The sequence below is a fragment of the Arachis hypogaea genome, chromosome 11 (assembly GCF_003086295.3).
Source record: "Arachis hypogaea cultivar Tifrunner chromosome 11, arahy.Tifrunner.gnm2.J5K5, whole genome shotgun sequence".
Classification (NCBI taxonomy): Eukaryota; Viridiplantae; Streptophyta; class Magnoliopsida; order Fabales; family Fabaceae; genus Arachis; species Arachis hypogaea.
In genome coordinates this window covers 116218705-116246426 of record NC_092046.1, presented here as the reverse complement: position 1 = coordinate 116246426, position 27722 = coordinate 116218705, and the positions used below count along the sequence as shown (strand labels likewise).

General features: G+C 38.8%; 1 non-coding gene across 1 annotated transcript; it reads left to right on the top strand.

The window, feature by feature from the left end:
- Positions 1 to 15694: 15694 nt before the first annotated feature.
- LOC112725445 (small nucleolar RNA R71) lies at positions 15695 to 15802 on the top strand. Its single transcript, XR_003164554.1, has one exon. It is a non-coding gene; the product is annotated as a small nucleolar RNA R71 (small nucleolar RNA).
- Positions 15803 to 27722: the final 11920 nt, after the last annotated feature.

Sequence of the window (27722 nt, the reverse complement as noted above, 5' to 3'; positions counted from 1 at the left end):
CTTGGGCTTCTAGCGCGAGTCCAGCCCTACTCCAGCACAACTTTCGGCCATACACCCCTTTTACGTCGATCTGTTGGAGCACGCGTTCGCGTGGGCGACGCGGACGCGTGGGAGGCTATTTTCCAAATGACGCGGCCGCGTGGTTGACGCGGTCGCGTGGATCAATTTGTGCCAAAGGCACGCCTCCAGCCACGCTTTCACGTGACTCTCTGTTCATGTTTCTTTTCTTCCAAACACACTGGTGACGCGGACGCGTCAGCAACGCTGCCGCATCGCGTGCGTGTGTTTTTTTTTAGGCAAAATGTAGAATGCAGTATGCAGATGCTGATGCATATGTTATGAGTAATTCCAGGTTCAATAAAATAAAACTCAAAAACAAACAAAACAAAATAAAATCAAAATGGAAGAAAATGAACGATCATACCATGGTGGGTTGTCTCCCACCTAGTACTTTTAGTTAAAGTCCTTAAGTTGGACATTTCGGGAGTCCTTTGTTATGGTGGCTTGTGCTTATACTGATCCAGGAATCTCCACCAATGTTTGTGATTCCAACGGCCTCCGGGGTCCCAAACTAGGCGCAGAAAGCCTTCAAGTAAGTTAAAGCAAGTGACAAGGCCCCAAGAGTGTTGATTGCTAGGCTGAATTCCGGGATCCCAAACCTTGCTTTTGTACCCATCTTCTTGTTGATCATCATGATTCCATCCGGGTGGCAGGTAATTGAAATTCTCACTGAGACACCCAAACAGCTTCCTAGACCCATTCAGCTGAGCTTTACACCAACCCTTGCATTTAAACTTTGAGCACACAACCATGTTGAACCTTGCTTGACAACTCCAACCACTAACCATCTTCCTTTTACTCTTAATGCCACAAAGAGCTCTAAGTTGACCATCCATCTCCAGTAGCCCATATTCAAGTGGGAAAGTAAAGGTCAAGGATGAGAATTTTACCCACTTGAATGTTGTGTTGGACGGTAATGGCCTTGGGAGAGGTATTTCTAATGAATTTGCAAGCTCCACTCCCTTGTGCTCTTCTCTGACAACTTCCACCTCTTTGCAAGCTTCTTCAATTTCAACCTCTTCCTCTTGGTAGCTTTCTTCCAATTCAATCTCTTCTTCATTGCTCACCAAGGGCATGGAAGGTTGTGCCTCTTCTTCTTTAATCTCCATCTCCTGATCAACCTCTTCCAAGTCTTCAACTATGATATGCTTTGGAGGTTGTATACCCTCCTCAGCATCAAATGCAACCGTCTTGGAAGGAGGCTCTATGTCTTGACCTTCCCATGGAGGTTCAGCATCTCGCAAGTCCTCAACCACTTTTTCCTCTTCAATAATTACTGCTTTGTCCAGTAGTTTTAATATAAAATCGTACTCATCCTTAATGATTTTCTTTCCATGACAACTCCTTTCAACTATTCTTTCATCTTCAAGGGTCTTTACTACCTTTACCTTTAGGGCCTCCTCTAGCTCCTTATGAAGTATGGATTCGCGAAGATGATCCCTTCTCTCTTGTTCTATGTCAATAGCATCATTGGGATCATGTTGCTCTTGGATTGATGGATGTGGGTGCTCTTCCATGGATAGTGGTGATGGGATGGAGAGATCATTCTGTGGTTGAAAAGGAAGTGCACTAGAGCTTGAGGGTTGATTGTTGAAGGTATTTGGTGGTCCGATTTGGGTGACGAGAGCTTGTATAGTAGAGTTTAGATCAGTAAGTGCTTTTTCCATGGAGGTTTGGGGTGGATAGGAGGGTTCATTTAGCTCATAAGGTGGTTGGTATGGTAGATACGGGTTAGGGTCATATGGAGGTGAATGGTGGAAAGGGGCTTGTGAGTATGGTGGTCCAAAGTCATGTTGAGGAAAGGGTTCATAGGCATATGGTAGTGGTTGTTGATAGTCCATTGGAGGTGGTTGTTGCCATGAGGGTTGATCAAATCCTTGTGGCTCCTCCCATCTTTGATTATTCCAACCTTGATGCCTGTTCTCATTGTAATTTTTTCTTCCTGCAACATAATTGTAACCAGACTCATAGCGATGGGGGTGAGAACTCATAATAGCAAATAAAAATTAAAAATAAAAATAAAAACAAATTTAAATTAAAAGGTTATTGAAATTTAAATTTTGAATTTGAAAATTAAATTTTGAATTTTAAATTTTGAAATTTGAATTTTGAAATTTGAAATTTGAAAATTTTTAAATTTGAATTTTTAAATTTTGAATTTTGAATTTTGAAAAAGTCAACAATATAAGATAAAAATTTGAAAAAGATTTAAATTTTGAATTAAATGAGGAAAGAGAAAAACAATAAAATGCCACCAAACTTAAAATTTTCAGATCAAAACGAAGAAAACAACTAAAAACAACTTGAAGGTCAAGATGAACACGAAGAACAAATTTTGAATTTTTTTTTAACTAAATAAAAACCAATAACCTCTTAATTTATGAAAAAGCAAAAATAAATACAAAAATAAAAACAAATAAACAAGCAAAAAAAAAGTAAATATTTACAATAACCAATAATAAGGCACACGTTTGCAATTCCCCGGCAACGGCGCCATCTTGAAGAATTGAAGGTTGATGATTTAGAAGTTATAGTAAACTCTCGTTGCAAGTATAGTTACTAAACCAAGCAATCAACCTTTCTTACAAACGTTTTGGTTGTCACAAGTAACAAACCCCTTTAAAATTGATAACCGAGTATTTAAACCTCAGGTCGTCTTCTCAAGGAATTACAGGGAAGTATGTTCTTATTATTGGTTATGAGTCTTGTAAATTGGGGGTTTGAAAGTAAAGAAGCAGTATGTTAAATGATAAGAAAAATAAAATAATAATAATAAAATAAACTCTTGGCAAGGTATAAGAACTGGAAGTCCTATCCTTATCAATTGTGATGAGAATTGGATTTTAATCCCACTTTGTTAACCTCTAACTATGAAGGTAAATCAAGTGGATTAATTAGCTTAATCCTCAGGTCCTAGTCAATTCCTATGAAAAGACTAGAGTTATTGGAGCAACTCCCAATTTCAACCGCTGCTTTATTTGACAGCTCAAGCGTTACCAATTACTTAACCCAAGCCAAAAGGGAGAAAATATCTAAATTAAATTAAAAGCATCAATATAAATAAAGCAAAGCAATCTTAAATCTGAAATACCTCAAATAATATTAATTAAGAAAATCATAACATGAACGTAGCATAAGCTAAATTGAAAAGATAAATAATTAAAGTAATAGAATAAAAGTAGAAAATAAATTAAAGGAACATTGAACCTGTGATGAAGAAGAAATCATCCTAAATCCTAAAACTAAATCCTAAGAGAGAGGGGAGAGCCTCTCTCTCTAAAAACTACATCTAAAACTAAAAATTATGAATTATGATCTTGTTCTTATGAATGAATGGATTTCCCCACTTTATAGCCTCTAATCTGTGTTTTCTGGGCCGAAAACTGGGTCGAAAACAGCCCACTTTATAGTATGAATAAGTGGGTAAAGAGTTGATAAAAACCACTCAATTGAGTACAAGATAAACCATAAAATAGTGGTTTATCACTCACACATCAAACAATGACACATATTGAAGTTGTTGCAACACCTAAGTGACATAGAGGTGAAACACATGGATGCTATGGAACTTAGGAAAAATGATATAGAAGTCAAAAATCAATCACATAGCAAGCATGGTCCACAAAGATTAAAAAGCTCAAAAATACGTCACTAGGTAAGCTTTCTATCCAATTTCACAATTCCACAATCTCAATGCATGAAATAGGTGATGATCAATTATAACAAGCATCCTAAAAAAATGCATTGATAATGTACAATTGCCTAACAATGGATGATGAATGCATGGTGGCCAAAACATGCAATTCAAAGAGTTAAGATGCATGAAGGCAATGTAACATGTACTTGGTGTTCACAAATGTTAAACATGAAAAGTTCCAAACCAAGTAACCAAATACAACCTCAACAAAGAAATCCAACAATGACAATTAACAACAATGATGTTAAACTAACATCCTATCAGTAATAAGCAGCAGTAAATAGTAAACAAGATTAGTAATCCAACACTTATAATGGAAAATGAGAATTAAACAAAAATTAAACTAACTAACTAACTAAAAGAAATGGTGTTACATGGTGTTTGGTAGTGTTGGATGATGTTTGAAGGGTGGAAAGAAAAGAAAAGAAGAGAGAAGAAGGAAATAAATGGAAAGGAGATGAGAAAAGATAGTTGGATGCAGGACATTCCACGCGTGCGCGTCCGTGACGCGTGCGCATGGATTGGTAAAGGGGAAGTGACGCGTACGCGTCACGGACGCGCACGCGTCACGGACGTGCACGCGTCGATGGGTTATTTCGAGAGTGACGCGTACGCGTGAAGTGCGCGTACGCGTGCATAGCTTTGTACGAGAGGCACAAAACGCGCACAGTGCAGGCACAACTCTCAGAAAAATGGCTGGGAAGTGGAAAAATTCAATCCACGCGTACGCGTACATGATGCGTGCGCGTGGATGGCCGAAAATACTTGGGTCACGCGTACGCGTGAAGCACGCGTGCGCGTATATGGTGCTCTGTTTTTTCAAAATTTTTCTATGTTTTTGCACCAATCCAAGCATTCCAAGCCTCCAAACAGCTACCAAAACATCATAAAACCTTATTTAACCTACTAGACTCCCAATTAAACTCAACTAACTAAACAAAACATGAAATTAAACCTAAATTACCAATATTTACACAAGAGAAAAAGGGAAAGATGTTACCATGGTGGGGTGTCTCCCACCTAGCACTGTTGTTTATTGTCCTTAAGTTGGACTTATGGAGAGCTCTTCATCAAGGTGGCTTGTGCTTGAATCCATCCTTGAACATCCACCAATGCTTGGACTTCTATTACGCTTCATCATTCAAAGTTAATAACTCCAAGCTTTGATGGAGTTCTTCACAAACCGTGGGCTCCCAAAGTTGATTTTCCTTGTGTGATCCGGGATCCCACACTTTGTTTTCACACCTGTTCTTGAGTTGATCATGGTGATTTCCTTCGGGTGGCACGAGAGATGAATTCTCATGGAAGCACTAAACTATCCTCCTAGACCCATCCAATTGAGCACTAGTCCAACCTTTGCTCCTTGAAGCTTCAACCATAATGAGCCTAGACTTACAACGCCAACCACTAAACATTCTCCTCTTTCGCTTAATTCCATAAAGCGCTCTAAGTTGGCCATCCATTTCAAGCAAACCAAATTCAAGTGGGATAATAAAGCTAAGAGTTTGAAGTTTTACCCACTCAAACGAAGGATTGGATGACAACCTAGGTGGAAGAGTTCCCAATGATCTTGACAAGGCGTGCTCTACTCCCGTCCATCCTCTCCTAGAGGCTTCCACCACTTGGCAAGGTTCTTCAAGCTCTACCTCTTGCCAAGCTTCCTCAAGTTCACATTCTTCTTCACCAAATTCTTCTATCTCTTCCCCATCACTCAAATCATAAATAGGAGGTTTAGTGAAATCTACCTCCTCATCAATCCCAAGCATAGTGGGGAAGGACTCATCAAGCTCAAAAGGATCATATGTTGATGCAGAATCATCATAGATAGGAGGACCTATTACTTGGGACACTTCTTCCAATTCTTCAATCACATTGTGCCTTGGAGGTTGTGCACTCTCCTCCTCAACATCAACTTCAAACTCCATGGAAGAAGGCTTTTCAATTTGTGACTCCTCTATGTACTCAACATATCCTAAATACCAAACCACTACTTCCTCTTGTTCAATAATCTCTACCTTCTCCTCTTGTTGTATTTCTTACTTTAACTCATCTTTCTCACCTTGAAGCTTCAAGTTCACTCCCTCACTAAGCTCCTTGGTTGCTTCTGCACATTCAACAATGGGAGTGCCTTGATCGCATAGGCTTATGCGGAATGAGACTATGTTGCCAATGGCTTCTACCATGATAGCCATTTTTGCTCTTAACTCCTCAAACTTCTTTTCATCCTCCTCGTGTCGCCTTAAGATATGATATTCAAGATCTCTCAATTCTAGCATGTGGGCTTCATCGGGAGGTGATGGTGGAAGAGAGGTTCATTGTTTGAGGGAAGATTGTTGTAATTGGAAGGTGGTTCATATTGGTGAAACTCTTGAGGTGGTGTGTATGGACTTTGTGGTTCTTGGGAGTATTGGTGTTGGAATGATGGTGGCTCTAAGTATGGTTCATATGATGGTTGGTATGGTGGGTATGGGTTAGGATCATGTGGAGGTGAATGGTGGTATGAGGCTTGTGAGTATGGTTGTTGAGGGCTATATTGAGGGAAAGGGTCATATGTATGTGGTGGTTGTGGTTGATAATCACAATAAGGGTCATCACATACATTAGATTGGTATGCATTAGGATTTGGATTATACCCATAAGAGTTCGGAGGAGGTTGTTGCCAAGAAGGTTGTCCATAAGCTTGAGGCTCCTCCCATCTTTGATTTCCAAATCCTTGATGTATATCCTCATTGGAGCTTCCATTTCCTACAACATAGTTTGAACTACACTCATAGCCAAAAAGATGAGAATTCATAGTGAAAGGGAAAACAAAAACAAAGATTAATAAGAAGTAAAGAAAATAAAATCCTAAACTAGAAAAAACTAGCAAACAAACCAAAATTCAAGCTATTCACAATATATACAATAGCCAATAACATAGCACCATTGTGTTCCCCGGCAACGGCGCCATTTTGATAGATTAAAATTGTCGTGGTATAGAATTTCCTCAAATGAATGAATTCTCATTGCAAGTATAGTTCTACACCAACAAACAATCCTCCCAATAAAAAATATTGGTTGTGTCCCAAGTACAAACCCCAATGAAAATTAACCGAAGTATTTAGACTCCGGGTCGTCTCACAAGGAATTGCAATGAAGTGCTCAATTATTGGCTATGAAGGAACAAAGGGGGTTTGGTTTATAAAAGGGGCAAGAAATTAAATGACAAAGAAAGTGAATCAAGCAAGTATTTAAAGAAAACAAGTAAATAAGAGAAAGCAAGTAATAAAGAGAGAGACATTCATGGCAAAGATTGAGAATATAGGCTTTCTATCCTAGTCATACAATGATTAATTTACCCTATTTAGTCAACTCCAACAAATGGAAGAAGGTATCATATTATCTTCACATAGGGAGAATGTCAAATAAGACTAATCAATCATATCACAATGATAAACAAGAATTTATATTATTACGTCATCCCCAATAATGGAGGAAGGTATCATGTTATCCTCATACTCGGAGAAAGTCTAATAAGACTAGCTAATCTCAATCCAAAAGTCCTAATCACCTACTAATTGAATTAGCAAGAGATTAGAGTCAATGGAAATCATACTAGCTAACAACTCTAGATCACCAACATAAGTTGGGTTTTCATGACTCAATATTACCTAATTACTCTTTCCAAGCCAAGAATGCTCAAAATCTACTCTAACATCCAACCAAGCATTTTGTCAAAAACTTGGAAGGCATAAAAGGAAAGCATAATAAATGACAAGAAATAGTAAAATCTACCAACTACAAATTACAAGGAGACAAGATCACAATTCAAATCAATAATAAAAGAACATCAAACATTAAATTGCATTAAAAGGGATCCAAATCCAACAAGAGCATCCATGAACATAAAAGAGAGCAAAGAGGGAAATTAACACTACAAACTATGAGAATAAAAGAGTAGAATCAAGAATTCATAAAGGAAATAAGATGAAAATATGAGATTGAACCTAGATCTAGAAGAGATTAACCTAACCTAACCTAATTCTAGAGAGAAGAGGGAGCTTCTCTCTCTAGAAACTAAGCTACATGATGCTATACTACCAAACAATTGCTCCCCTTGTCCAAGCTTGAATTCTATATGAAATAGTATTAGAAATGAGTTGGGTTGGGCCCAAAGTGCTTCAGAAATCACCCCCAGCGATTTCATCTTTAGTGGGCCACAAGCAGCATCGGCACGCACGCGTACATGGCGCATGCGCACCCCTATACGCGAAGCAATATATGGCAAATTTTATATCATTTTAAAGCTCCGGATGTTATCTTTCCAACGCAACTAGAACCAAATTATTTGGACCTCTGTAGCTCAAGTTATGGTCGATTGAGTGCGAAGAGGTCAGGATTGATAGCTTTACGGTTCCTTCATTTCTTCATGAGTTCTCCCACTTTGCATGCTTTTTTCCTCACTTCTTCCATCCAATACTTGCCTTATGAACCTGAAATCACTCAAAAAATATATCAAGGCATCGAATGGAATTAAAGTGAGTTAAATTTAGCTATTTTAAGGCCTAAAAAGCATGTTTTTACACTTAAGCACAATTCAAGAGAGAATTACAAAACCATGATATTTCATTGAATAAATGTGGGAAAAGATGATAAAATCCTCCAAATTAAGCAAAAGATAAACCACAAAATTAGGGTTTATCAGTGTTCAACACCCCAAATAGAGCATAGAGCTGGCGTTGAATGCTAGACAGGAGTAAGAGCTGGGCGTTCAACGCCCACAAGGGGGCAGGGAACTCGAATTCCCTAGCATCTCAGGATCAGTGGGTCCCACAGAATCTCCACCTACCCCACATTATTCTCTCTCTTACTTTCACTCTTCTCCATACACTCTTCCCTATAAACCCTAACCCAATCACATCCATATCACTTTCCAAAACCATCATAACTCCCACCAACTCCCACCCACTTTAAATTTAAAATTTCCCACCCATTCATTCAAATTCTACCCTATCCCACCCCTATAAATATCCCTTCTTCCATTCCTTCATAACACACCATTCATACAGTAAAGCTCTACTTGGCCAAATCTACTATCCGTCTTCATCTCCTCTATTCCCTTCTTCTTCTACTTTCTTCTTCTCTTTTCTTCATATTTTGCTCGAGAACGAGCAAAGCTTTTAAGTTTGGTGTTAGAAAAGCCTTGCTTTTTACTTTCCATTCACACTTATGGCACCCAAAGTTGGAGAATCTTCTAGAAAGAGGAAAGGGAAAGCAGTTGCTTCCACCTCCAAATCTTGGGAGATGGAGAGATTCATCACCAAAGCTCATGAAGACCACTTCTATGAAGTAGTGGCAAAGAAGAGGGTGATTCCTGAAGTCCCCTTTAGGCTAAAAAAGAATGAGTACCCGGAGATCCGACGAGAAATCCGGAGGAGATGTTGGGAAGTCCTAACCAAACCTATTCTGAAAGTTGGAATCTTGATAGTGCAAGAGTTCTATGCTAATGCATGGGTCACCAAAATCCATGACACTAGTATGAACCCACATCCCAAAAATTGGAGCATCATAGTGGTGCACAAAATTGTGATCATCGATGGCGCCAACAACTTGGTACGCACAATTGTAATCTCAACTCTTTATCACAACTCCGCACAACTAACCAGCAAGTGCACTGGGTTGTCCAAGTAATAAACCTTACGCGAGTAAGGGTCGATCCTACGGAGATTGTCGGCTTGAAGCAAGCTATGGTCATCTTGTAAATCTCAGTCAGGCGGATTCAAATGGTTATGGAGAATTGATAATTAAAAGATAAATAAAATATATAATAAAGATAGAGATACTTATGTAATTCATTGGTGAGAATTTCAGATAAGCGTATGAAGATGCTTTGTTCCTCCTGAACCTCTGCTTTCTCATTGCCTTCTTCTAATCATTCATACTCCCTTCCAAGGCAAGCTTATGTTGGGTTTCACCGTTGTCAATGGTTACCTCCCGTCCTCTCAGTGAAAATGGTCCTGATGCGCTGTCACCACATCGGCTAATCAGCTGTTGGTTCTCGATCATGTCGGAATGGGATCCATTGATCCTTTTGCATCTGTCACACGCCCCACACTCGCGAGTTTGAAGCTCGTCACAGTCATCCCATCCCAGATCCTACTTGGAATACCACAGACAAGGTTTAGACTTTCCGGATCTCAAGAATGCTGCCAATTGATTCTCGCCTATACCACGAAGACTCTGATTTCATGGAATGGAGGACTCCGTTGTCAGGCGAGGCAACCATGCGTCATGAACCAGAAGGCTAAGGGATAAACATTCAAACTTGATTGCATGTAGAACGGAGGTGGTTGTCAGGGACGCGTTCATAGGGGAGAATGGTGATGAGTGTCACATAATCATCACATTCATCATGTTCTTGGGTACGAATGAATATCTTAGAACAAGAAGTAGGCGTGAATTGAATAGAAAACAGTATTAATTGCATTAATTCGTGAAGAACAGCAGAGCTCCACACCTTAATCTATGGTGTGTAGAAACTCCACCGTTGAAAATACATAAGAACAAAAGGGTCTAGGCATGGCCGTGAGGCCAGCCCCCAAACGTGAAAAGGTCTATCAAAAGTATGAAAATTCAATAGCAAAAGGTCCTATTTATAGAAAACTAGTAGCCTAGGGTTACAGAAATAAGTAATTAATGCAGAAATCTTCTTCCGGGCCCACTTGGTGTGTGCTTGGGCTGAGCATTGAAGCTTCCATGTGTAGAGACTTTTCTTGGAGTTAAACGCCAGCTTTTGTACCAGTTTGGGCATTTAACTCCAGCTTTTGTGCCAGTTTTGGCGTTTTGACGCCAGAATTCTTAAGCTGACTTGGAACGCCTGTTTGGGCCATCAAATCTTGGGCAAAGTATGGACTATTATATATTGCTGAAAAGCCCAGGATGTCTTCTTTCCAATGCAATTAAGAGTGCGCCAATTGGGCTTTTGTAGCTCTAGAAAATCCACTTCGAGTGTAGGGAAGTCAGAATCCAACAGCATCTGCAGTCCTTTTTTAGCCTCTGAATCAGATTTTTGCTCAGGTCCCTCAATTTCAGCCAGAAAATACCTGAAATCATGGAAAAACACACAAACTCATAGTAAAGTTCAGAAATATGATTTTTATTTAAAAACTAATAAAAATATAATAAAAACTAACTAAAATATACTAAAAACATACTAAAAACAATGCCAAAAAGCGTATAAATTATCCGCTCATCACAACACCAAACTTAAATTGTTGCTTGTCCCCAAGCAACTAAAAATCGAATAGGATAAAAAGAAGAGAATATACAATGAATTCCAAAAACATCTATGAAGATCAGTCTTAATTAGATGAGCGGGGCTTTTAGCTTTTTGCTTCTGAACAGTTTTGGCATCTCATTTTATCTCTTGAAGTTCAGAATGATTGACATCTATAGGAACTCAGAATTCAGATAGTGTAATTGATTCTCCTAGTTAAGTATGTTGATTCTTGAACACAGCTACTTTATGAGTCTTGGCTGTGACCCTAAGCATTTTGTTTTCCAGTATTACCACCTGATACATAAATGCCACAGACACATAACTGGGTGAACCTTTTCAGATTGTGACTCAGCTTTGCTAGAGTCCCCAATTAGAGGTGTCTAGAGCTCTTAAGCACACTCCTTTTTTTTTTTTGCTTTGGACCACGACTTTAACCGCTCAGTCTCAAGTTTTCACTTGACACCTTCACGCCACAAGCACATGGTTAGGGACAGCTTGGTTTAGCCGCTTAGGCCAGGATTTTATTCCTGTGGACCCTCCTATCCACTGATGCTCAAAGCCTTGGATCCTTTTTATTTTACCCTTGCCTTTTGGTTTAAAGGGCTATTGCCTTTTTCTGCTTGTTTTTTCTTATTCTTATTCTTTTTTTTTTCGCAAGCTTTTCACTGCTTTTTCTTGCTTCAAGAATCAATTTTATGATTTTTCAGATCATCAAATAACATTTCTCCTTTTCCATCATTCTTTCAAGAGCCAACAGTTTTAACATTCATAAACAACAAATTCAAAAATATGCACTGTTCAAGCATTCATTCAGATAACAAAAAGTATTGCCACCACATCAAAATAATTAATCTGTTATAAAATTCAAAATTCATGCACTTCTTTTTCTTTTTCAATTTAAAACATTTTCCATTTAAGAAAGGTGATGGATTCATTTTCATTGCTTTAAGGCATAGACACTTAGACACTAGTGATCATGTAATAAAGACACAAGCATAAATACACATAAAGCATAAAAATTCGAAAAACAGAAAATAAAGAACAAGGAGATTAAAGAACGGGTCCACCTTAGTGATGGCGGCTTGTTCTTCCTCTTGAAGATCTAATGGAGTGCTTGAGCTCCTCAATGTCTCTTCCTTGCCTTTGTTGCTCCTCTCTCATGACTCTTTGGTCTTCTCTAATTTTATGGAGGAGGATGGAATGCTCTTGGTGCTCCACCCTTAGTTGTCCCATGTTGGAACTTAATTCTCCTAGGGAGGTGTTGATTTACTCCCAATAGTTTTGTGGAGGAAAATGCATCCCTTAAGGCATTTCAGGGATTTCATGATGAGGAATTTCCTCATGTTCATGAGTGGGATCTCTTGTTTGCTCCATCCTTTTTCTTAGTGATGAGATTGTCCTCATCAATGATGATGTCTTCCTCTATGTCAATTCCAGCTGAATTGCAAAGGTGACAAATGAGATGAGGGAAGGCTAACCTTGCCAAAGTAGAGGACTTGTCTGCCACCTTGTAAAGTTCTTGGGATATAACCTCATGAACTTCTACTTCCTCTCTAATCATGATGCTATGAATCATGATAGTCCGGTCTATAGTAACTTCAGAACGGTTGTTAGTAGGAATGATTGAGCATTGGATAAACTCCAACTATCCCCTAGCCACGGGCTTGAGGTCTGCCTTCTTAGTTGAACTGGCTTCCCTCTTGAATCTCTCTTCCATTGAGCGCCCTCTTCACAAATGTCTATGAGGACTTGGTCCAACCTTTGATCAAAGTTGACCCTTCTAGTGTAGGGGTGTGCATCTCCTTGCATCATTGGCAAGTTGAATGCCAACCTTACATTTTCCGGACTGAAATCTAAGTATTTTTCCCGAACCATTGTAAGCCAATTCTTTGGATCCGGGTTCACACTTTGATCATGGTTCTTGGTGATCCATGCATTGGCATAGAACTCTTGAACCATTAAGATTCCGACTTGTTGAATGGGGTTGGTGAGAACTTCCCAACTTCTTCTTCGAATCTCATGTCGGATCTCTGGATATTCATTCTTTTTTAGCTTAAAAGGGACCTCGGGGATCACCTTCTTCTTGGCCACAACTTCATAGAAGTGGTCTTGATGCACCCTTGAGATGAATCTCTCCATCTCCCATGACTCGGAGGTGGAAGCTTTCGCCTTCCCTTTCCTATTTCTAGAGGTTTCTCTGGCCTTTGGTGCCATAAATAGTTATGGAAAAACAAAAAGCAATGCTTTTACCACACCAAACTTAGAAGATTTGCTCATCTTCAAGCAAAAGATGAAAGAAAGGAGTAGAAGAAGAAGAAATGGAGGAGATGGAGGTGGGTGGTGTTTCGGCCAAGGGGGAGAAGTAGTGTTTATGTTGTGTGAAAATGAAGTAGTGAAGCTGGGTTTATATAGGAGTGGAGAGGGGGTATGGTCCGGTCATTATGGGTGGGTTTGGGTGGGAATTGGTATTGAGGTGATTGGTGAATGGATAAAGAAGAGAGAGAGAGGTGGGGATCCTGTGGGGTCCACAGATCTTGAGGTGTCAAGGATATCTCATCCCTACACCAAGTGGCGTGCAAAAATGCCCCTTTCTGCCAATCCTGGCGTTAAACGCCAGGTTGCTGCCCATTTCTGGCGTTTAACGCCAGCTTCTTGCCCTTTTCTGGCGTTAAACGCCAGCTCTGTGCCCCTTTCTGGCGTCAAACGCCCAGAATGGTGCCAGACTGGGCGTTTAACGCCCATTCTGCTGCCCTTACTGGTGTTTAAACGCCAGTAGCTTTCTCCTCCAGGGTGTGCTATTTTTCATTCTATTTTTCAATTTGTTTTCGCTTTTTCAATTATTTTTGTGACTTCACATAATCATCAACCTACAGAAAACATAAAATAACAATAGAAATTTAACATAGATAAGTAAAATTGGGTTGCCTCCCAACAAGCGCTTCTTTAATGTCAGTAGCTTGACAGTGGGCTCTCATGGAGCCTCATAGATACTCAGAGCATGATGATGGCCTCTCAACACCAAACTTAGAGTTTGGTTGTGGCCTCTCAACACCAAACTTAGAGTTTGGTTGTGGCCTCCCAACACCAAACTTAGAGTTTGAATGTGGGGGCTTTGTTTGACTTTGTATTGAGAGAAGCTTTTCATGCTTCCTCTCCATGGTTACAGAGAGAAATCCTTGAGCCTTAAACACAAGGGAGTCCTCATTCACTTGAAGGACTAATTCTCCTTTGTCAACATCAATCACAGCTTTTGCTGTGGCTAGAAAGGGTCTGCCAAGGATGATGGATTCATCCATACACTTCCCAGTCTCTAAGATTATGAAATCAGCAGGGATGTAATATTCTTCAACCTTTACCAAGACATCCTCTACAAGTCCAGAAGCTTGTTTCCTTGAATTTTTTGCCATCTCTAATGAGATTCTTGCAGCTTGCACCTCAAAAATTCCTAGTTTTTCCATTACAAAGAGAGGCATGAGGTTTATGCTTGACCCTAGGTCACACAGAGCCTTTTCAAAGGTCATAGTGCCTATGGTGCAAGGTATTGAGAACTTTCTAAGATCTTGTCTAAATTGGGGTAATCTCTGCCTAGTCAAGTCATCCAGTTCCTTGGTGAGCAAGGGGGGTTCATCCTCCCAAGTCTCATTACCAAATAACTTGGCATTTAGTTTCATGATTGCTCCAAGGTACTTAGCAACTTGCTCTTCAGTAACATCTTCATCCTCTTCAGAGGAAGAATACTCATCAGAGCTCATGAATGGCAGAAGTAAATTCAATGGAATCTCTATGGTCTCAGTGTGAGCCTCAGATTCCCATGGTTCCTCATGAGGGAACTCCTTGGAGGCCAGTGGACGTCCAGTGAGATCTTCCTTAGTGGAGATCACTGCCTCTTCCTCCTCTCCAGATTCGGCCGTGTGGGTCATGGTGATGGCCTTGCACTCTCCTTTTGGATTCTCTTCTGTATTGCTTGGAAGAGTACTAGGAGGGAGTTTAGTAACTTTCTTACTCAGTTGACCCACTTGTGCCTCCAAATTTCCAATAGAGGACCTTGTTTCAGTCATGAAACTTTGAGTGGTTTTAATTAGATCAGAGACTACATTTGCTAATTCAGAGTGGCTCTGCTTAGAATTCTCTGTCTGTTGCTGAGAAGATGATGGAAAAGATTTGCTATTGCTAAACTTGTTTCTTCCACCATTATTGTTATTGAAGCCTTGTTGAGGCCTCTGTTGGTCCTTCCATGAGAGATTTGGATGATTTTTCCATGAAGGATTATAGGTGTTTCTATAGGGTTCTCCCATGTAATTCACCTCTTCCATTGCTGGGTTCTCAGGATCATAAGCTTCTTCTTCAGATGAAGCTTCCTTAGTACTGCCTGGTGCAGCTTGCATTCCAGACAGACTCTGAGAAATTATATTGACTTGTTGAGTCAATATTTTGTTTTGAGCCAGTATGGCATTCAGGGTATCAATCTCAAGAACTCCTTTCTTCTGATTTGTCCCATTATTCACAGGATTCCTTTCAGAGGTGTACATGAATTGGTTATTTGCAACCATTTCAATGAGTTCCTAAGCTTCTACAGGCGTCTTCTTCAGATGAAGAGATCCTCCAGCAGAGCTGTCCAATGACATTTTGGACAGTTCAGACATACCATCATAGAAGATACCTATGATGCTCCATTCTAAAAGCATGTTAGAAGGACACCTTCTGATCAATTGCTTGTATCTTTCCCAAGCTTCATAGAGGGATTCACCTTCCTTCTGTCTTAAGGTTTGGACTTTCACTCTAAGCTTGCTCAATTTTTGAGGTAGAAAAAACTTTGCCAAGAAGGCATTGACTAGCTTTTCCCAAGAGTTCAGGCTTTCTTTAGGTTGTGAATCCAACCATGTTCTAGCTCTGTCTCTTACAGCAAAGGAAAAAAGCATAAGCTTGTAGACCTCGGGATCAACCCCATTGGTCTTGACAGTATCACAGATTTGCAAGAATTCAGCTAAGAACTGATGAAGATCTTCCAATGGAAGTCCATGAAACTTGCAATTCTATTGCATCAGAGAGAGTAATTGAGGCTTAAGCTCAAAGTTGTTTGCTCCAATGGCAGGGATTGAGATGCTTCTCCCATAGAAGTCAGGAGTAGGTGCAGTAAAGTCACCAAGCACCTTCCTTGCATTGTTGTTGTTTTCGGCTGCCATGGCTTCTTCTTGTTTGAAAAGTTCTGTTAGGTCCTCTATAGAGAGTTGTACTTTAGCTTCTCTTAGCTTTCTCTTCAAGGTCCTTTCAGGTTCAGGATCATCTTCAACAAGAATGCCCTTGTCCTTACTCCTGCTCATATGAAAAGAGAGAAGAAGAAAATATGGAATCCTCTATGTCACAGTATAGAGATTCCTTGAGGTGTCAGAGGAAAAGAAGAATAGAAGGAGGAGGTAGAGAAGAGAGAATTCGAACTTATCAAGGGAGATAGAGTTCGAATTGCATATTGAGGAGGAGTGTTAGTCCTTAAATAGAAAGGTGTGAGAAGAGGGGAAGACTTTTCGAAATTAAAGTAAAAGATTTTAAAATAATTAAAAGAAATTTTGAAATTTTGGTACAAGATTTTCGAAATTTAAGATTGGGAAAGAAATTAAGTGATTTTTGAAAAAGATTTTTGAAATTAGAAATTAAAAAGATATGATTGAAAATTATTTTGAAAAAGATGTGATTAAGAAGATATGATTGAAAAGATATAGTTTTAAAAAGATATGATTGAAAGGATATAATTGAAAAACAATTTAAAAAGATTTGATTTTAAAATTAATGACTTGGCTAACAAGAAATTTAAAAGATATGATTCAAATATTAAACCTTTCTTAACAAAAAAGCAAGATACTTGAAATTTTTGAATCAAATTATTAATTGTTAGCAAGTATTTTCGAAAATAGTAAAAAAAATGGAAAGAAATTTATTTTGAAAAGATATGATTTGAAAAAGATTTGATTTTGAAAACTTATGAAAACTTGAAAAAAATTTGAATTAAAAACAAAATCTTCCCTCTTATGTCATCCTGGCGTTAAACGCCCAGAATGGTATCCATTCTGGCGTTTAACGCCCAAAATGCTACCCTTTTGGGCGTTTAACGCCCAGCCAGGTACCCTGGCTGATGTTTAAATGCCAGTTTTTCTTCTTCACTGGGCGTTTTGAACGCCCAACTTTTTCTGTGTAATTCCTCTGCTGCATGTTCTGAATCTTCAATTCTCTGTATTATTGACTTGAAAAGACACAATTTTGAAAATTTTTTGAATTTTTAATGATGAGAAACAATAAAAATGCAACTAAGATCAAATAAATAATGCATGCAAGACACCAAACTTAGAAGTTTGTATACTAAGGACTATAACAATTTGAAAATGCATGTAAGAAACAACAAAAGACACAGAATAAGAGAAATTAAAGATCAGAGCACTGAAATCATCAAGAACAACTTGAACATCAATGAAGAACATAATGCATATATTCAAAAAATGCAAGAAGAATAAAGACATGCAATTGACACCAAATTTAAAAATTGATATTAGACTCAAACAAGAAACATAAAATATTTTTTATTTTTATGGTTTTATAAATTTTTTTGTGATTTTTCGAAAATTGAGTGGAAAAGAAAATAAAGGGGTTCAAAATTTTTAATAAGAGTTCCAGGAATCATTGCAATGCTAGTCTAAGACTCCGGTCCAGGAATTAGACATGGCTTACTAGCCAGCCAAGCTTTCAATGAAAGCTCCGGTCCAAAACACTAGATATGGCCAATGGCCAGCCAAGCTTTAGTAGATCATTGCTAACAACAGCAAAATTGATAGAAATCAACAAGCTCTTGTGATGATAAGTTGAAACCTCGGTCCAATAAGATTAGACATGGCTTCACAGCCAGCCAAACTTCAACAGATCATCATGAAACTCTAGAATTCATTCTTAAAAACTCTTAAGAACAAAATAGAAAAAAAATTTGTATTTAAAAAAAAATCGAAAATAAAAAGTAAAATTACCTAATCTAAGCAACAAGATGAACCGTCAGTTGTCCAAACTCCAACAATCTCCGACAACGGCGCCAAAAACTTGGTGCACGAAATTGTGATCATCGATGGCGCCATCAACTTGGTACGCACAATTGTAATCTCAACTCTTTATCACAACTCCGCACAACTAACCAGCAAGTGCACTGGGTCGTCCAAGTAATAAACCTTACGCGAGTAAGGGTCGATCCCACGGAGATTGTCGGCTTGAAGCAAGCTATGGTCATCTTGTAAATCTCAGTCAGGCGGATTCAAATGGTTATGGAGAATTGATAATTAAAAGATAAATAAAATATATAATAAAGATAGAGATACTTATGTAATTCACTGGTGAGAATTTCAGATAAGCATATGAAGATGCTTTGTTCCTCCTGAACCTCTGCTTTCCCATTGCCTTCTTCCAATCATTCATACTCCCTTCCATGGCAAGCTTATGTTGGGTTTCACCGTTGTCAATGGCTACCTCCCGTCCTCTCAGTGAAAATGGTCCTGATGCGCTGTCACCACATCGGCTAATCAGCTGTTGGTTCTCGATCATGTCGGAATAGGATCCATTGATCATTTTGCGTCTGTCACACGCCCCACACTCGCGAGTTTGAAGCTCGTCATAGTCATCCCATCCCAGATCCTACTCGGAATACCACAGACAAGGTTTAGACTTTCCAGATCTCAAGAATGCTGCCAATTGATTCTCGCCTATACCACGAAGACTCTGATTTCATGGAATGGAGGACTCGGTTGTCAGGCGAGGCAACCATGCGTCATGAACCAGAAGGCTAAGAGATAAACATTCAAGCTTGATTGCATGTAGAACGGAGGTGGTTGTCAGGCACGCGTTCATAGGGGAGAATGGTGATGAGTGTCAAATAATCATCACATTCATCATGTTCTTGGGTACGAATGAATATCTTAGAACAAGAAGTAGGCGTGAATTGAATAGAAAACAGTAGTAATTGCATTAATTCGTGAAGAACAGCAGAGCTCCACACCTTAATCTATGGTGTGTAGAAACTCCATCGTTGAAAATACATAAGAACAAAAGGGTCTAGGCATGGCCATGAGGCCAGCCCCCAAACGTGAAAAGGTCTATCAAAAGTATGAAAATTCAATAGCAAAAGGTCCTATTTATAGAAAACTAGTAGCCTAGGGTTACAGAAATAAGTAATTAATGCAGAAATATTCTTCCGGGCCCACTTGATGTGTGCTTGGGCTGAGCATTGAAGCTTCCATGTGTAGAGACTTTTCTTGGAGTTAAACGCCAGCTTTTGTGCCAGTTCTGGCGTTTTGACGCCAGAATTCTTAAGCTGACTTGGAATGCCTGTTTGGGCCATCAAATCTCGGGCAAAGTATGGACTATTATATATTTCTGAAAATCCCAGGATGTCTACTTTTTAATGAAATTGAGAGCGCGCCAGTTGGGCTTCTGTAGCTTCAGAAAATCCACTTCGATTGCAGCGAGGTCAGAATCCAACAGCATCTGCAGTCCTTTTTCAGCCTCTGAATAAGATTTTTGCTCAGGTCCCTCAATTTCAGCCAGAAAATACCTGAAATCATAGAAAAATACACAAACTCATAGTAAAGTCCAGAAATGTGATTTTTATTTAAAAAATAATAAAAACATAATAAAAACTAACTAAAATATACTAAAAACATACTAAAAATAATGCCAAAAAGCGTATAAATTATCCGCTCATCACATGGTCCGAGGGCGACCCTTGGATTTCAGCCCAGAGAGTGTAAGGTTGGCGCTCCACTTGCCAGTAATGCAAGGAGACCCACATTCTTACACTAGAAAAGTGAATTTTGATCAGAGGCTGGACCAAGTCCTTTCAGACATTTGTGTGGAAGGAGCTTAGTGGAAGGGGGATGCTCAAGGCAAGCCTATCCAACTAAGAAGGCTTGACCTTAAGCCCGTAGCTAGGGGATGGTTGGAATTCATCCAACGATCTATCATCCCTACTAGCAATCGGTCAGAAATGACCTTTGACAGAGCCATCATGATTCATTGCATCATGATTGGAAGTGAGGCGGAGGTACATGAGGTCATACCTCAAGAGTTGTACAAGAAAGTTGAAAAGCCTTCCACCTTAGCAAGGTTGGCATTTTCCCACCTTATCTGTCATCTATGCAATTTAGCAGAAATTATCATAGAAGGAGACATCCCAATTGAGGAGGACAAACCCATCACTAAAAGAAAGATAGAGTAAACTAGAGAGCCAGCACATGGGCCACAGCAAGAGCATGTGGAGCTGCCTCAACAAGAAATCCCTGAGATGCTGTAAGGGATGCATTTTCCTCCCCAAGACTATTGGGACCGATTGCACACTTCTCTAGAAGAATTAAGCTCCGGCATGGATCAACTAAGGATGGGATATCAAGAGAATTCCACCATCCTCCATGACATAAGAGAATATCAAAGAGCCATGAGGAAAGAACAAATAACCATGAGGGAAGAACGACAGAGGCAGGGGTGTGACATAGAGGAAATCAAGCACTCCATTGGATCCTCCAGAAGGAGTAGTAGCCGCCATCACTAAGGTGGATTCATTTCCTTTGTCCCTTGTTGTCTATATTATTTTTCTGTTTTCCTTGTATTTTGTTTTATTGTCTATTTCTAGTGCATGATCATCTGTCTTTATGTCTTAAAGCTATAAAATATTCCAAGCGTCTCTCACCTTGTTTAAAAGAAAAAAATTTATTTGAAAAAGAAAAGTAAGATGCATGAATTTCGAGTTATATATTAAGAATAGTGCAATGATTTGATGTGGTGGCATTGTTTTTATTTTCTGAATGTAAGAATAAACAGTGCATATTTGATGTTGGAGTTAAGAATGTTGGCTCTTGAAAGAATGATGATGAGAGTAAAGTATTATTGATAATCTGAAAAATTCAAAAATTGATTCTTGAAGCAAGAAAAAGCAGCAACAAGCAATAAAAGAAAAAAATGTGCGAAAAAAAAGCAAGCAGAAAAAGAAAGAAACAGAAAAAGCCAATAGCTCTTTAAACCAAAAGGCAAGAGCAAGGATCCAAGGCTTTGAGCATCAATGGTTAGGAGGGCCTAAAAGAAACAAAATCTTAGCCTAAACAGTTCGAATGAGCTACTTTCCTAACTATATGCTTGTGGTGTGAAGGTGTCAAGTGAAAAGCTTGAGACTGAGTAGTTAAAGTCATGGTCCAAAGCAAAGAGTGTACTTTAAGAGCTCTGGACACCACTGGCTGGGGATTCTAGCAAAGTTGAATCACATCCGAAAGGGTTCACCTAGTTAAGTGTCTGTGGCGTTTATGTATCAGGTGGTAATACTGGAAAACAAAGCGCTTAGGGTCACAGCCACGCCTCTAAAGAAGCTATGTTCAAGAATAAAAAAGAACTAAACTAGGAGAGTCAATAATATCATCTGGATTCTAAGTTCCTAAAGATGCCAATCATTCTGAGCTTCAATGGAAAGTGAGGTGCCAAAACTATTCAAAAGCAAAAAGCTACTAGTCCCGCTCATCTAATTGAAACTGAGCTTCATTGAGAACTCTAAAATTTATTACATCCTTCTATTTCTTTTTATCCTACTTTGTTTTTGGTTGCTTGGAGACAAGCAATATTTTAAGTTTGGTGTTCTGATGAACGGATATTTTATACGCTTTTTGGCATCATTTTCATATAGTTTTCATTATGTTTTGTTTAAGTTTTATTATGATTTCATAGGTTTTAGTGCAAAATTAACATTTTTGGATTCTACTTTGATTTTGTGTATTTTATGGTGATTTCAGGTATTTTCTGGCTGAAATTGAGGAGCTTGAGTAAAAGTCTGATTCAGAGACAGAGAAAGGACTGCAGATGCTGTCAGGATCTGACCTCCGTGCACTCGAAGGAGCTTTTCTAGATATAAAAAAGTCCAAATGGTGCGCTCTCAACGGCTATGGAAAGCTAACATTCAGGTCTTTCCAGAAATATATAATAGTTTATACTTTGCTTTGGAAATGAAGGTCAAAAACTGGAGTTCAACGCCAGCCACCAGCCCCATTCCTGGCGTCCAGCGCCCACAGGGAAGCAGCTGGTATCCAATACCCAAAAGGGATTCCCAAGCCAGCGTTCAACGCCTCTAAGGAGTACTAGCACGTGAAAACACTCAAAACTCAACCCAAACACTCACCAAGTGGGCCCGAAAAGTCAATTTTCGCACTACAACATTAGTTTATCTTATTTCTATAATACTTAGTTAGCAGATTAGTATATATAGACAAGAGTTCATCCTTGTTAAAAAACTCTTGCCCACTTTTACGTTTTCCATTGTATTTTTCTGTAAGCATGAGTCACTAACCTCCTAAGGTTAAAGTTAGGAGCTCTGCTGAGTTTCATGGATTAATAATATTATTGTTCTAGTTTAATATGTCTGATTCTATTCTCTTATGCATTCTCGTTCTTCATCTTATGAATTGAGGAAGACTCGTGACAATCACCCTTGTTCTACATGGGTTCCGTGCGAGTCCTAACCCGGATAGTAATGAACAAAAGCTAGAGATTGCATTGCAGATTCCAATAGAGTACCTGGGCCACTTTGGATACATGACATAAAATCCCGTTGACCGTGGATAAGTGAGGTCTCTGTGGCGCTAAGGCTAGAGTCTAAGAAGCACGTTCACTGATCCGGAAGATCTGCCTTGTCTGTGGCACCTTGAGTAGGATCATGAAGGGGAATGGATTGCTTAGAGCTTCATCTTCTGCTACAGTGAGAAACCTAGCAGTGGCTTGATGAGAGGATATGAGTCACTTGCAACATGGTGGATTGCTGTAGTGGAGGAGGTTAACTTGATGAGAGGACATGAGTTAATCACTTACAGTTGCCAATGAAGGAATCAGAAAGTTATTGAAGTGGACAGTAAGAAAATTTAATCCGAAAAGACAAAGCATCTCTAAAGCCTCAACCGTTCTCATACCATTGATTTTCCACATATCTAGTAACGTTTTATTTATTTATTATGTTTTATGCGTTTTCAGTGACAAACTATAATTTCTATCTACCTAACTAAGATCTGCAAGGTAACCACTGCTTGCTCAAACAAACAATCTTCGTGGGATCGACCGTCACTCACCTGAGGTATTACTTGGACGACCCGCTATACTTGTCGGTCTATCTACTGAGCTGGCGCTAAACGCTGCTGCTGGCATTTAGGGCAGGAGACATCGTAATTCGGGCCCAAAATCAGAAGCTGTCAGCACTAAACACCGACCCTGGTATTGAGCGACAGGAAGACAGAAACCAAACTGTCCCAGGAGCGCTAAACGCCAAAACTGGCGTTTAGCACCATTGGATGAAGATTTGGTTAATAATTTATTTTATTTTAGAGTTAAGTACGATTTTAGTCCCTAAGGTAGGGGCTGAAAATTTTTTTCGTCCCTAACTTTTTTTGTTACAAAATCGTCCCTAAAGTTTACTTTGATTTTAAAATCATCCTTTGGACCAAAATACCCTTCCCCTTTCCCTTCTTCCCAAAATCCTTATCTTCTATTCTTCCTTTTCTTTTTCTCCATCACAGAAGCAAAACCAGAAGCAACCAGAAATAGATAAACAAGACAAGAAGAAAAATCAGAAGTAATACACTTGAATAATGGAAGCAGATAAACAAGGCAACCAGAAGATAAACAAGGCAATACATATTGAGAACCAAAAGAAATAGAAGGCAACAAAGCAGAGTCTTGCCTTTTTCTCCAACAAAAGAAACAAAAGCAAAAGCAACCAGAAGCATCAACAATAATGATAGAATAAAAAGGAATAAATAGAAGCAAACTAAAAGCATCAACAACAACAACAATGGAATAAACAGAAGCAAAACACCTTCCTTTAAATCTGAAAAATTGAAGAAAAAAGGAATAAAAAATTGAAATAGCACTGCAGGGACCTTGAGGGAGAGCAGGTGATCTGCGAATCGCGAGGGGAAGGGCTACGACGGTGGTAGGGGAGGAGGGGCTGTGGCGGTGAACTGTGAATCGCGAGGGGAGGAGAGCTGCGGCGGTGGTGGCGGATCGCGTGGAAAGGACTGCGGCAGTGGTGGTGACGCCGCGAATTGCGACGACAACAGCAATACAGTGGCGGTGAGCTACAAATCACGACGAAGAAGGCGTTGTGGTGGTCGGCGGCGTTGCGAATTGCGACGAGAACGGCTTTGCGGTGGTTGGCGGCGCTGTGAATCACGAGGGAGGCACTGCGGCAGTGCAAACCGCGAGGGATGACGGCACTCTTGAGGGCTAATGGCGGATTCCCTACCCTCTCTTCTTCCCTGAACACCCCCACCCCCTTGCCCCCTCTTCTTCCCTGAACACCCCCCTGATCCCCTTCCCCCTTTCTCTTTTACCCGTTTTTTTTTCTTTTTTTCGTTTTTTTTTTCTATTTTTTAATTTTTCTTAGTTAGGAGTTGATAAACCACTATTTTATGGTTTATTTTGTATTGAATTGAGTGGATTTTCTCCATTATTCTCACACTTATTCATATAATTCGCATATTTTATATTTTCCTTCCTAATTTTGTGCTATGATTGAAAACATGCTTCTTTGGCCTTAAATTCGCTAATTTTAATCTTATCTTATTACCATTCGATGCCGTGATATGTTTATTAAGTGTTTTCAGGATTTATAGGGCAGGAAGGGCTTAGAGGATGAAAAAGAAACATGCAAAAGTGGAAGAAACACAAGAAATTAAGGATTTCAGAATCTGGTAGCGACGCACACGCATGGGCGACGTGTACGCGTGACCGGTGCAACAGACCTACGACGCGCACGTGTGGATGATGCATACGCATGATCAGGAATTCGTTCAGCGACGCGTACACATGGCAGACGCGTACGCGTGACGAGCATCACGTGCCTCAGTAAAGTGAATTCACTGGGGGCGATTTTTGGGCTACTTTTGACCCAGTTTCAGGCCCGAAAATACAGATTAGAGGCTGCAGAGTGGAGTAGGAAGGGGGGATCATTTTTAACTTTCATTCACACAATTTTAGGTTTTAGATATAGGTCTCTCTCTCTAGGTTTTTAGGGTTTTTAGTCTCTTGTTCCTTCTCAAATTCAGATTTCTACCTTACTTTAATTTAGTTTCTCTTCTACTTTTATTTGTTCTAGTACTTTAGTTTATCTATTTCTCTCGTTGATTTTCTTATGTTACCGATTTAGTTTATGAATTCTTCTTGTTCCCTTTAATCCACATTAATGCAATTTATGCTTTCATGTTTATGATTGCTTTCTTTAATTTGTTGTTATTATTTCCTCTTGCAAGTGTTAGTCTTAGATTTTGCTATGTCTTGTTAGTTTTCTATGTTTTTATTTTATGCCTTCCAAGTGTTTGATAAAATGCTTGGTTGGATTTTAAATTATATTTTTATGTTCTTGACTTGGATTGATTAATTAGAGACTCTTGAGTTATCAAAAGTCTTTTGTTGATTGGTGATTGAAGATTGCCGGTTAGCTTGAACTTCACCAAAGTTAGTCTCTCACTATGAGTTGACTAGGACTTGTGAACTCAAGTTGATTGTATGCACTTGACCTTCCTCCATTGGTTAGAGGTTAACTAAGTGAAGGCAATTCACTTTAACCATCGCAATTGACGATGATAATGAGGATAAGACTTCTAATTCTCTTTCCTTGCTAAGAGCTTTCTTAGTTATTAGTTTATTTTCTTGCCATTTTACTTTCTTGTTCCTTATTTCAAAAACCCCAAAAATATACTTTCCCATAACTAATAATAAGCTACACTTTCCTGCAATTCCTTGAGAGACGACCCGAAGTTTAAATACTTCAGTTAATTTTATTGGGTTTGTATTTGTGACAAACAATTTAAACATTGACCGAGGATAATTTGTTGGTTTAGAACTATACTTGCAACGCGACATTTTTGTGAAAATCTTTACCGACATTTTTCCTCCGTCAGGGGTAATTTGGTAATAAAAATTAAAATTTTGGTAAAAATGATGATTTTAAAATTAAATTAAACCTTAGGGATGATTTTATAAGCAAAAAAAAGGTGAGGGACGAAAAAAAATTTCAACCCCTACCTTAGGGACTAAAATCGTACTTAACCCTTTATTTTATTCTCCCTTAGTTATTTCTATTTTCAAATATAATCTTTTAGGATTTAAATATTATTATTTTCTATTTTATTTTAAAATCAAATTAGGTTAGATATAAACAGAAAAAGATTTAGCCTTTCGGGCTAGAACTTCTCTCTCTACCTCATTCTAGTTTTCATAGATTTTGGAATGCTAGTTTTTCTCTAAGTCATGAACAACCAAACCTCCCCTGTTAAGGTTAAGAGCTCTGTTTATTCTATGGATTAATACTATAGTCATTCTATTTTAATTAATGTATTGATCTAAATTCAAGGATTACTTTTGTTCTTCATCTTATGAATTTGAGTGTATTGGAAGATAACTCTTATTATACATGAATTTTTGTTGATTCTTGAAAAAGTTAAATCACCTGAATAATAGTTTGAAAGTAAATTCCTCCTAAACCATTAATTGCTTAGACTTAACGGGATACTTGACATATAATCCTCTTATAACCGGATAATTAGGATTTTTGTGGCTAATAAACTAGAATTGGACTTGAACCTTTAATCGAAATTAAGTGACCAAGAAATTGGCAGTTAACTAGGCTAGAGGAGACTAAATTACTAAGGAATTAGGGTTTAGTTAGTTACAGTTTGCCATTAATTGAATCTTGCATGATTAAAATAGTTGGTAAGAAATTGAAATTCGGAAAGTAAACAACTTTGAAACCTTAAATGTTCTCTCATATAGCTTTCACACCAAATTTACTCTTTGCCTTCTAATTTCTTGATTTATTGTTTAATACAATTGAAATCCCAAAACACCATTTTCTACTTGTCAGACTAAGTGAATCACTCAACTATTGTTGCTTGGTCCATCAATCCTCGTGGGATTGACCCTCACTCACCTGAGGTATTAATTGGTACGACCCGGTGCACTTATCGGTTAGTTTGTGGACATTCGAATTCCGCACCAACTTGCTATATTTGCTACCTGTTGTATCTGTATCATACTTGTATGTGTTTGCTTTGTCTGTGTTGCTTGTCTGTGTACTAGAGTTTTGGCGGATTGGAGGAAAGCGAGAAACTGAGGGTATAAGTTAGAATTAAGTTAGTGTTGAGTTAGAACTAAGAGCATTAGACAACTACCCTGCTTATGGATTTCAGTGTTAATCTTTAAGTTTTAAATATGAGTGTCGATGTTCTAGGATCGCCTTTGACCTTCTCGAGACCTTATATATTATGTATGTGGGTACCATTACCATGCTGAGAACCCCTAGTTCTCATCCCATACATGCGTTGTCTTTTTTAGATGCAAGTCGAGAACCACCTCACTAAGCGTCTGGACTTACTCTATAGCAAAGTGGGACTTTTGGATGTTGTATTTTGCTAAGTTTATATATCTATATGTATAGAACTCTCCTTGTATATATATGTTTTACTTTTGTGCCTCATAGAAGCTTCTCATGGAGACATAAGGTCTGTTTTGAGTATTTTGGATCTTGAGATTGTATATATGCATGTAAATATTCTCCGGTCGGCCTTAGTTTCACAGGTTGAATCCTGGGCTTGAATATTTTGTATTTTTGACTCTCTACTCTTATTATATATGTATGTATATTTATTTTAGAGGTCGTAA